Here is a 13,587-nt window from a genome sequence, read left to right as displayed (position 1 = left end):
AAGGTCCGTATAATGAAATGAACAAATGTATACTTCTCCAAAATATAATTGCATGCCCGAATATAATTGCAACGCACCGAGTGATCATCCCCACGATGATTAGCGACCCACAATTAGTTAGGGTATCAATCCTCATAAATATCTAGCTGTCAAGGTTCGCATACGTCCCTTATCAGTGTAACAAGCAAGCTCTTCCCTTCAGAAGGAAAAAGATGTTGGAAAGAGAATTGGAGAATGTCTCTCAATGGAGGCAATCATTTACAAACTTATTTCCAGCTGTTGTTCTAGATTTGATATTTTCATCTACTTTCAAGCATTTTCTTATTTTTGCGTGGTCAGTATTTTTATTTCTTTGAATATACAGCATATAACGAAATAATACATTACATACACAGCAATATTGAGAATAATATATGGTGTTCATTGGACAAAACGATCCGAACCATAGAGATTCATTTTAGAATGGAGAACTGTTTCGTGCGTAATTTACTCGCAATTTTCCTTGCATAAAGACCTAACTCAGTGCTACAACTGCTGTCAGTGCCGAGAGAAGTTACGAGTAAGTTCGGTTGCATCTCTCCAGGCGTTCTCACAACTGCAAATTACCTAGACCCCACTTATTGGAATTAGAGCACTTAGTGGGGAGATACTTTTGCTGGTGACTGTACAAAAATGTAAAATATAATAAATCTTCTCAGCAAACGTTTAATTTAAAATTAGGTAATTTCAATTGGAATGACCCGACTGTAACAGTAGTGTTCCTGTTACCACATCAAATTATCATATTCCCAAAATTCGTCTATTACCACCAAGAAGAGGTAGAAGTCTCATCGTCAACCCGAAAATCACCTAGCTCATCATCATCGTCTCCCTAATTTTTACGAAAGCTGCCGTACCACATACCTTTAAGTTACAGGGTGTAATTCATCTCCTGATTGCATTAGATTCATGCCATTTTTGACAAATTTTAATTACAAGAAGGAAAGTTTTAAAATAATATATACTTCACCTTGCACAAAATCTAATACTTTTACAAAAGCTATTACGGAATTATGTTTAGAATATTGGGAGAGGTAGGGTAAGTCAATCTCTCGCTCTTCAATTTAACTCCATATAGTGAGAATGTTTCTGAAGCTTCAGTAACCACTGAATATTTCCGGGTTCCCGTAGCCTTAGGGCCCACACGCAACGCAAGGTGTGTGGTCATGGAAATTATGTCACTGGTCGTATTGTATCCAAATCGAATCATATTGACAAACTTCATCTAAAAATATATATAGTATTTAAAATAAGGAAACCTCAAAGTTTAGGTGAACTCGCCTCTTTTAACCCATTAACTCGCTACTAATTTTAACCGCAACCATTGAGGATGGTCAAAATATGTTTAAAGCATAGATTATATATAGATCACGTTTATCAACTGGCACATATCCAGGAATATATTTCGGGAGAAGCCCAAGACTTTTAGAGGAATTCAAATTAAGTATGAAAACAAATTATATTAAAATTTTGTAAAATTATGCCTAAAATTAGACTAAATTTTTAGAAAAGTCAGGATTTCGGGGAGAGGTCCGGACTCCAAGACCTACTCCCTACGTCCATCTCTGCTTATCAAAATCAAATAATTTACTCGTTGGATTATTGTATGAATATGCTCAAACGTGGAACATGGGGTGAGTTTTACCTCTTGAACTCGATGGATTGGAACCATAAATAATAGGCTATTCTGCAAATTGAAGGAGCGCACATTACAAGTTTCATTAAAGTAAGAGACATTTTTTGAGAATCATAATGTCACAGACGGACTTACAGTAAGACAGACACAATCTAGTCGAATTTTGATCAACTCGAATGATAGAAATTTTGTTAACGCTCGCTTCAATAAATACAGCACGCGTGTTTTGCTATATAACGTTGTATTGAAGTTTATCCAGGAGAGTAAATGAAGTTTTAGAATAATATAAAAGTTTTACCGAATCAAGCGTTCAGCTTGTACTAGAAAATAAATTCATTTCAGTATAGACATGCTGTAAACCATTGTATTTCCACTGTCAGTTTCTCATTCGAGTTAGTATGTGTCTGTTTTTTGTTACTACAGAAAGTGAGGCAGCGCCGAAACCGCGGGATTCCACTGTAATTGCTCCGAAGAGTAAACCCTTTTGCATATCGTGTGATTAATTTTTTATGGCAGATTACTGCTCATTACTGCACTTTAAAGAAATGCAAACAACCAATGCTATCTAGATATACAATATTACGAGCAATCGTAACTCTCTTAAGATTAAATTGTAATCATTCTCTGATTATTGTCGATCCCAACGAGACAAAATGTTAGGTTACAAATTTAAATTGGAAGTTCTTGTCTCACATTGGTTCGATGTTCAGATGGGAGGTTAAATTCCACACACAGGGAAACTGAACATAGAAAACATAGCTAATATATACCTGAATGACGTAAATAATACTATCTATAAAAAGGCACAAGTATTCAATTATGCATTAAATATTAGACATAGTTATGTCAGGAACTTATTCTAAATTAACAATAAAACCTTGCAAAGCATTATAGCGTGAAGGGTTTTAGTCGTCCGGAAACTTGTTAATTGAATTAAATAAAACTCAATTATCGTTAAATAATAAAACTCAATTAAAATTTAAAAATAAATAAATGGGTAATGCGTGGTCAACATAGTGGATTGGTTCAATTAGCTTTATAATTACATTTCGACCCTGAGTCTAACACCGAATAGTCCATCAGGCATCGAGAATCAACTATTTGGTTATATGTATTCTCTAACCAATTATATAATAAAGTAGAGTATTTGAAAATATTATGAAACTGAATATTGATATTGATTGGTTAGAAATTAAATTTATGTCATCATGCGCCATTATTCAGACCTATTTTTTTTTTTTAATTTTAATTACTGAGATTCGTATAAGCAATTTTCTACTCTTATAGTTAACACTTAACATACGTAATTTTTTAAAGATTGAAAGTATTTTAGAACAAGATCCTGAGACGAGTGTTCGGACCCAAGAGATATGGGAGTAGGGAATGGCGGAAACATCATAACGAGGAACTGTACAATTTATACCGTTTACCAAACATTGTTAGCAGCATCAAGTCTAGAAGGCTCAGGTGCACAGGTTAAGTAGAAAGAATGGAAGGAAAAGGGAACGCTTTCAATGTTTTTAATTGGCAGTTCAATCGGGAAACGACTCTTAGGAAGACCTAGGCACAGATGGAAGGACAATATTAAAATGGGTGTCGCAAAAATAGGAATACAAAGTAGAAACTGGATCCAGTTGGCTAAGGAGAAGTCAACGGAGAGCTTTCGTGAACACGGCATTGAACCTCCGGGTTCCATAGGTCATAGAGTTAGTTAGTTTTTGTCATTTTATGCTTATTTTATGTTTGTTATTTTATATCATTTTATGTTAAACATACTTGAAATTAACATACATTTTCAGTTTATAGACCTACATGTGAAGTATCCTAACGAAAACCTCTTATTTAAAGGGGGAAGAACAATACAAAGATAATGTTAGGAATAGTATATACAATACAGACTGTAGTCTGTTTACTTGGAGAATCTGAGTTTTCTGACGATTTTTTTTTTATTTTAGGTTTTCATTTACTCCATACACGTCAGACGTATTTTGAAATAAGAAGTTAACAGTAACTGTAACGAGTGAATTATTTCTTTATTGTGGATTAAAATAATATAAGTTTTTCTTATCACTAAGCAACAACTTATTTAATATAGTCACATTTGATGATAATGTAATATGCTATCAAAATTTTGGTCTTAAATATTTTCTTCAATTTATTTGATTCAAATTATAGTCAAAAACTAGATTAGAAATTAAAAATGTTTTTAATGATAAAGCATATACATTTAAACAAGGAAGGAACAGCTCCCTAACTTACAAGCGTCGAGTCAATGTGGCAACATAATTTTTATCTAAATACAGAAGGTTGCAGTGTTGGTGGAGAAAAAGAGATAGCTCATTCAACCGTGAATCAGAAATTGAAGAGAAATCTGAAGTGCGTTAGTGACTCGCTGAACCAGCAACCTGACCATATTATTCAGAATGTATTTGAAGATTATAGGGAAAATAATGCATTCAGCTCAGACAACTGTTAGCCCAAAGAGACATTAATGTTAAGGTATGTTTCTACTAATAACATCTACATTATTGATTAATACTAATTATATCTAATTTATGTAAGCAGTATTTGTAAGCATTCTAAATTTGGAGTTATTTACTCTGTTGAAGGCATAAATAAATAAATTATGGTTGATTTTCCTTATTGCCTTCGATCGTTATCCTTACACGCCACATTTCTGCAAAATATGAAAAAAGAAATGATCCTTCAGTTTAAAATCCCACGATTATGCCTGTTAGGTTAAGCCAGATGGATGATTAAGCCAAGTGAAGACGATAGAAGAATTTGTGCAATGGGAGTGCGGGGGGGGGGGAACGAGAGTACCCGAGAAAACTCAGGGACACAATATTGTCCATCACTAATTTACTTGGTCAGAAGTCATGTAATATGTCAATTAGGGCCAACTTCTTCTCAAAAAAGTCAATTATGAACTTTATTGATCGTTATCTATACTTATTTGGAAGATTTAGGATCATCTTACGAAAATTTAGGAGACTGATACTCATATGTTAAAGGTTTAGATAATCACGAAAATACATGTAAGTTAAACATATCTACAACCGAAGAAAATTAACAGTGAAATTTGATATCCAAGTTGTATATTATGACATTATTATTTATGACATTAATTCCAATATGCTTCATAACAGTGCCGAAGAGAACTGTTCCGGTCTGGAGAAATATTTTCCGCTTTTGGTCCTAAACAATGTGCAGTTAATTCACATAAATCACATACTCACTAATATAGACCATAACACAATAAAATCTGATGGATTGAAATGCAATTATTACGTACTGTACTAAACCACTATATTTTTCTCCAGTTGCTATATTTTTCACTCAACTTCCTTTGTCCACCTTCGTAAGCAATAGCAAAACTTAGGACGAGCGTAGCTTGTAATATCTGGATGAAAAGTGGACTACTGCAGACGAATGTGTTTTCATGATAATCCACACTTTCAACATACGAGTATCAGTCTCCTAAATTTTCGTAAATAACTATAAAGATTTTCCAAATATGTACAGATAACGATCACTAAAATTCATAATTGACTTTTTGAGAACATGCTGACCCTAATTGATATATATCACATGACTACCTTTCAAAAAATATCACAGAATTCAAAATGGAGCATTTCAAGATGGCAGCGGAGGTTTGTGATCTACTCTGCTCATTCTTCTTTTACCAATATCTGAAACTACCATCGTTTGCATTGTCTATCTTTCAATAATTTTACGACTCAACAGTTTATTTGATGTATTTCTATAACAAAGCATAATTCTTCACCCACACACTTTGACCCCCTTCCCCTCCGTTTCTTAGTGCGCTCAGCCGCTATAACTGTGCACATACACATATTTTCACATCCTCTATCAAGCACACTATGTCTCATCCCCGAACTCGATTCATCCATTTGGACTCTTTACTTATTAGAGCGATGTTTCCTCTTTCTATCTATTAAAAAGAGGGATGAGTGCAAACTCGTGGCCAGAACACTAAGACAAGGGGATCGATGCCATTTTGAGAGGAGAGGTAGCTCACCTTACATATATACGAACAAACAACTTCAAGTTTCTTGGCTCTGAGGGTGGTCTCAGGGGAAGATTAGCCTCCTTGGCCAGCCCTAACTACTAGCCTGGATAAATGTAGTTTGAATGTTTAAATGACAAATTTTCGTATGTATCGAATTCAGGATTCTTGGGATTTTAACCGAACTATTTGGAATTCTTATGTATGTTTTTCGCATCCGCCAATTGGCGAAGCTATTTTTACATCCTAAATTTATGTTAGTGACAAACATTCATATTTCGTAGTCTGTATTTTTTTCGTTTCTTTTTTTACATCATGGAGTAATGTTTTCATTTTTTCTTTTTTTGAGGAAAAGCAAATGTCATAAAAAAAAGAACAAGTGAAAATACTTATATTTACATCTCTTCTAATTCGTACGCTGAACAACTTTCATTTGTTTGCATCGTGCTGCCAATTAGTTTGACGTTGACCTTTTTCAACGTCATAGACACTGCACTAGTTTCATTCTTTTCTGCCCTCTACTCCCCCTCCCCCTCTTCTTTCCCGATTATATTTAAACTGTTTACTTAAATCATCAGAACCAGAAACTAAATGAACAAACCTAGAATTCGCTCAGCTACTCGTATGTCCTCTATACTTTTTTTCAGTTTTCTTTTTTTTATTATTTTTTCCGCCTTGAAATGTGCTTTTAATTGGTGGACTCCGTTCATCGTATTGATTTTTGTTGTTTGAACTAATTGGAGGTAAATTTCCGAGAACGGCGTGTTTGTATTAGAGTTAGCGGCTCTAAAACAGCGTGTGTGTATGAGCAAACCTTCAAAAAGAGAAAAAGGTAAATTTAAAGTTTAAAAAAATAAAAACCATAGTTTACTTCATTCTATAGCAAAGACTAAAGTTTGTTAAAACTGTTTAGCTATTGTGGTATACACTGTACTAGCTACACTAACTCTGTTAGTTTCTACTGAACAAAAAGTTGATATAATGCTGCTGCAATGCAAGAAATTTAACAAATAATTTGTTCACAGTATCATTTATTGTTATTTGTGTCTATAGCTAAACAAGCTCAGGGAATGAGCAATGGGGGAAAACTGTAAATATGAATCATAGCAATATTCATTTAAACATTATTCTAATTGTCTGGTGAATTCAACCCAAATACTATAGAGTATTCCACATCAGCAGTGGAATGATGTGAAATTTGTAGTTTTACGCCCACGGATATGCTCTTTAGGCTAAAATAGACGGAAGATTAATGTAAATGGCTGATTAATAAATAATTGGTGGAACAATAATGTGAAAGGAAAGGGAAAACTTCGAGGAAACTTACGGATAGGATGATGTCCGCTACAAGCTTACATGTCCTGGAATCGAACCAGAAACTTATAGCTTTATCACTGATACGCCGTGCCCCTATGCACACCAGTAGTATGTCTAGACTTTTGGCACAATCATGAAGACGCAATCATTACTTTTTGTTCTTTACAGATAATGCTTTTTTTTTCTTTCTTTAGCTCTTAGGTCATCGAATGCTTAAAAGTTATACATTAACAGTTATACATTAGTTATACATTATGATTTTAAGAAGATACGCTTATCCCTGCTATACACCGTTACTGCACAGCATTACAATTAAGCTTCATTTTGATTTATTGTATCGTTCTGTATTGTGTGGAGCAGAACGCATACATTATACAAAATCGCATGATGTTTTCAAAGTGTACGTAGGGAGAACGATTCAATATATGATTTATAAAGGAAGGTGAAGTATGTAGAATTCATGAAGGGGGGCGCCAGGTAAGCAAGGTAGGGAACCACTGTTCTAGAGCATATACTTTTTTGTAGCAATAAATGTATTGGAATAATTCTCTCTACAATACGAAACCATAAGTTTCGTCAATATGACCGGAATTAGTGCTTGGTAAAAACTATAATGAGAAGATAAGAGCCAATAAAATATCTTAGTTAGATTTATTCAACCGGGATCGTAAACTGTGTGTACAGTCTATAATATTTTAGTGTTCTCCATGACAGGTAAGTTAATGTCCTTCTTCGATATACTGCATGATAGGAATGGGAGAAGAGCAGCTAGCGCTACTAACCAAGAAATCCAGACAAGCGAAGAATATGTTGGTGCAATGCATCATCTCAACTTTGTTCTCTTCATACGTAAAAGAGAACATGGAACTTTCTGTTCATATTTATGCACTCTACGAATTGAAATAAGAAAATAGCCAATCGTGGCGGACATGTCTTTGATCAGGTAATATAATGGCGACTGCTTTGAAACAAATGCAGAGTATGATAATTAAATCCGTCATATCTGTAGATTCGTATGGAGAAGAAACAAACTGGTGAACCAAAGGTTTGAGAACAACTCATGTTATTAATATAAACTTTGCCGAAGATTATTAACTTATATCAGCATAAAAGAAATACGAAAGACTTTTCGAAACGAAGAAAAATAACATACAAGTTTACAAGCGGAGGCAAAGAAACCTAACGTAACCAGACTAAAGACGAATCATTTACAGCGTAGTGATCGTAGTTCAGTGGTCAAGGCGCTTGACCAGAAATCTCGAGGTTCTTGGATTGAATCCACGTCGGGCAATTTTTTTTACTTAAGGAATTTGGATGGTGATTGATCGGCGATGACACACGTTTTAATATATTCAGATATTTGATTACTCGGATGTTTCAATACTTAAACTATGAAATCTTCAGGAATAATAATAATAATAATAATAATTATTACCTCGTAGATTAAAATTTTAAACTTATTATCGCTCAGGTCATACAATTACAAACAGAAACGTGATATTAGGCAAAAAATATTTCGGTTTTGTTTAATGTTGCCCATGAGAAGAGGAATTTCTCATCTCGATTCTAAAACAAACCAAACAAAATCGGTATGAGACTTAACATTTTACATTTGAGACGGGACGAGGCTAACTCAAATTATCGTCTCACTTTGGAGATGAGAATGGAGACGAGGCAAAAGGATCGTAAATATTTCTCGTCTTGATTCTCGAAATAGTGTATGCCACTCTTTAAGTAACAATTGCTCTGTAGACTGAATCTTATACGTTATTTTGTTACTTTGTATTTCAGAGCTCACTGAATTATGGTCTGTGTATATATTTTTGTAGCAAAGCGTTTACATCTGCATATTCTACAAGTTAGTTTATTATTAGTTTAAAACTTTTAATAAAATTATTATAATCCATTATTAATATTATTATTATTATTATTATTATTATTATTATTATTATTATTATTATTATTATTATTATTATTATTATTATTACTGAAGTGTTGTTAATTTAATGGTTCACAGTGTTCCACCCAGCTGCCGTCTAGTGGACATTCTGCTGAACGAACACCGTGTATCTAGGTTTTCTCCGGGTTCCGCTTCCTCCCACTTTCTTCATTTCAAAATTTATTTCCTTATCATCATCGACGTCTTCTGTAGCTTAGCCGGCATAACCATTACTTAAAATTTTCTTACGGCTCTTGCGAGTTCAGTATCCCTACTTTCTACTTGAAATTTGCGTGGAAACTTTCCATTTTAACATTTATCTAGTGGTAGGGACGTATGCAGAGGGTGTCCTGATGGTCCTGACACTTCTCTTCAATCCCAACAATTTTGTAACTTTTGCCTAAGGCTAGGTGCGATTTTACAGATTTTAATACAATGTGTCCTCATATGGAATTTGTCTTCTATATTATTATTATTATTATTATTATTATTATTATTATTATTATTATTATTATTATTATTATTATTATTATTACTGAATATTTGACACCTCAATATTATTCCAATGAAAATAAGCATACTGAAGTTAAAAAAAATGAAAAGAAATTTTTTGGGCCCTCTATAAGCATTAATTGCCGTATAAGAGATACTTTGGAAGGAAAGAGAGGGAAATACAGGGTGTCAGCTACTGGAGAATATGAAAATCGAACCTTCGGAAACTAAGTAGGATTTGTCTTCATCATGATACATAGTAACACCCTTTCTTTGGTTAAAAGACATTGGATTATGCATGCATTATATTGATATTTTAACAAAATATACGAACAAATATAAAAATAGAATAGTTCCTATTTACCAATTTCTGTTAAACGAATATATGGATCGTGTTAAAAATGGCGAACGAAAATATTATTATTATTTCTTTTAAGACTGGAAGAACTCAGTAACAATTCTACAATGACGTTTCAGACAAATTTATGACTAGGCCTGAAGGCCTGAAGGATGACCCTTTTGTATGCATGAATTGTTTGCGAAACACGCGAAGTTTTCAGACAGTAGGAATCGATTTTGTAGACTGTGACGTCATGTTGTTAGTTTTTCCCCTGTGAAAGAAGTCGTTTCAACTCTAACTTGTAAAAACGAGAGAAATTGACTATTTTTATGTTATTATACACCAGAAATATCAACATCCTAAATTATAAATTTTTCTGAATATCCTCGTAGGTAATCGGACCGCGGACCCCTAACTCACGAAAGGAATGCGCTTGCCACTACCCTAAGACCGCTCTTTTAGTTAGAGTCAAGAAACACTCGTCTATGTAGCAAATTGCAAACGTTTATGATTCCAATATTTCATTAACGATGAAACACTGATTTCGGTCATTACAAAATACTATAGTCCATAGAATTCAAGTTTAAATTTTAAAAAAGAGCGAAAGTATCTAAGTAACTTATCTCTATTATATTCGGTTATTCTCGTTGTTCAGTTATTTCCAGTAACCTTAAACGACAGGGACACCAACACAAATATATCGAGGGCATTTAATATTTCAAAGGATCTCGCCTAAAAAAGTGATTTACTTACGTTACGTGTGCAGTTTTGCTATATGATTCCACTGTATAAGAAGAAGAAGAAGTAGTAGTAGTAGTAGGAACGGATTACAAACCTGCAGGACTCGTTTTGTACCACCTTCATTGCCATGATATAAATTTAACCTCAACTGCTTCTTCAATCTTCTTCAACTCCAACAAAGTGTTAATTTTTTGTTACAACTATAATACACAATACATACACCAGAAGGTTTGGACCAGGACCGCAAGCAGCCACAGAGGTTTAGAGGGGCCGTGAATGTGTTAGGGGGACAAGTGATTAAAAATTCTCTTACACATATCTAAATTGTGTTTTCTCTGTTGAGGTCTGGAGGTGCCACGAAAAGTTAAGGGGGGCCAGACCTCTTAGCCTCCCTCTGTTGCGGGCCTGGTTTGAACAGTTGCAAAATGCAACCAATCAGAAATGTGTTTTTCATTTCTATGGCTAGGGTCGAGTGTTAAAAGAAACATGCTGTTCAGATGTTGTCAACAATGCAGTGAGCAGAGTGAGTCGGTGCGTGGTGGATCGCAGAGGGTCATGGTGAGTGGTGGGTCGCAGTGGGTCACGATGAGTAATGGTTCGCAGTGGGTCATGGTGGTTGCAGTTGGTCACGGTGGGTGGTGGGTCGCAGGGAGTCACGTGCTGTTCACCCACGACCCACTGACACTCAGAAAACTCGACCCACTTGACCCATTGACCCACCGACTCACTGACCCACGCCAACTGTGATTGGCACTTTTCAGAAAATCCGTACATATTTTGGAATAGTTTCAAACGATATATAACGGTTTCGTTTTAGTTTAAGGTATTATGAGTCTGCTGTTTCACTTTTGAATGAAATTACGATTCCCCATGTTTTTTCTCTTTATATTTTTTTGTGAAAACACGTTAATGAGCAATAGAAAATACAACTGTTTTTCGATTCATATTGGTTTGGGTTAACAGCTTGAAAATTAAATCTTTACTTTTAATGTCCAACGATTACGCCTGTTAGGTTGAGGAAGACTATGATTGAAGCAAGTGAATTATAATGGGCGAATTGGTGGAATGACAAACCCACGAACACAATGTTGTCCGTCTCAAGTTTATTTGCCTTGGGAACGAACCAGGCACCCCACCCATAAGATAGTTCAGTAGGCGGGGTCTCAGTTTCGATTCCCGGTGGGAGAACCTTTGAAATATTAAATGTCCTTGATATATTTGTGTTCGTGTCCCTGTCGTTTAAAGTAACTGGAAATAACTGTACAACGAGAATAACCGAATGTAATAGAGATAAGTTACGGAGATACTTTCGCTCTTTTTTTAAAATTTAAACTTGAATTCTATGGACTACAGTATTTTATCATGACCGAAATCAGTGTTTCATCGTTAATGAAATATTGGAATCATAAACGTTTGCAATTTCCTACATAGACGAGTGTTTCTTGGCTCTTACTTAAAAGAGCGGTCTTAGGGTAGTGACTAGCGTATTCCTTTCGTGAGTTAGGGGTCCGCGGTCCGATTACCTACGAGGATATTCAGAAAAATTTATAATTTAGAATGTTGATATTTCTGGTGTATAATAACATAAAAATAGTCAATTTCTCTCGTTTTTACAAGTTGAAACGACTTCTTTCACAGGGAAAAAACTAACAACATGACGTCACAATCTACAACATCGATTCCTACTGTCTGAAAACTTCGCGTGTTCGCAAAGAATTCATGCATACAAACGGGTCATCCATCAGGCCTAAATGTTTCTGAAACGCCATTGTGGAATTGTTACTAAGATCTTCCACTCTTACTAGAAATAATATTAATAATATTTTCGTTCGCCATTTTCAACACGTTCCATATATCCGTTCAACCAAAATTTGTAAATGAGAACTATTCTTTTTTATATTGGTATGTATATTTTGTTAAAATATCAATATAACGCATACATAATCCAAAGTCTTTTATCCAAAGAAAGCGTGTTACTATGTATCATGGTGAAGACAAATCCTACTTAGTTTATGTTTATGCATCCGAAATTCGATATTAATATTGCCCAGGAGCTGACACCTTCTTTCTCACCTCTCGTTTCTTTTTGGACACTAATCCCTCGAAAGTATCTCTTGTCCTTACTTTTTCTTTTCCTATCAACTTCATTATGCTTATTTATGCAATAGGACGTAATATTGTCTTAAATTTTCAGTAATAATAATAATAATAATAATAATAATAATAACTATTATTATTATTATTATTATTGTATTAAATTTTTTAAAGTTGTCCTAAAATTAGGCAAAACTTACAGATAAGTCGGGATTTCAGGAGGGTGTCTGGACCTCCAGGACACACCTCTTCAACTACCAAAATTTTAAACCAGTACAAAGTATTCTACTGTACATTTTGAGGAAAATAACTGGAATAAAAGTAACTGAATATCACTGAACAGTAAGGCATATGATAAACTAACTTTTAGGATTTGCAGAGGTAATTATAAAAGTTTTGCTACAAAAATGCCTGTGTAGACCATAACAAATTCAATGAGCTTCGAAATACAAAGTAACATAATAGCGTATAAAATTCAGTCTACAAAGCAATTGTTACTTAAAGAGTGGACACTATTTCGAGAATCGAGATAAAACGAGAAATGTTTACGATACTTTTCGTCTCGTCTCTATTTCCATCTCCAAAACGAGACTATAATTTGAGTTAGTCTTGTCTCGTCTTCAATGTAAAATGTTAACTCTCGTCTCAATTTCGTTCATTTTGTATCAGAAACGAGATGAGAAATTCCTCTTCTCGTGAGCAACACTAAACAATATCGAAATATTCTTGCCAAATGTTATATTTCTGGTTGGAATGTTATGTCCTGAGCGATAATAAACTTGTAACTTTTAATATTTTATGATATAATAATCATTGTTAGTTTATTATTATTATTATTCCTGAAAATTTTATAGTTCAAGTATTGAAACATCCGAGTATTCAAATATCTGAAAATAATAAAACGTGTGTCATCGCCGATCAATCACCACCAAGAATTCTAAAGTAAAAAAAAAAAGTAC

This window comes from Thermobia domestica, chromosome 2 (assembly GCF_964235325.1).
Source record: "Thermobia domestica chromosome 2, izTheDome1.hap1.1, whole genome shotgun sequence".
Classification (NCBI taxonomy): domain Eukaryota; kingdom Metazoa; phylum Arthropoda; class Insecta; order Zygentoma; family Lepismatidae; genus Thermobia; species Thermobia domestica.
The sequence above is the reverse complement of the archived record's forward strand: the minus strand, read 5'-3'. Positions refer to the sequence as shown.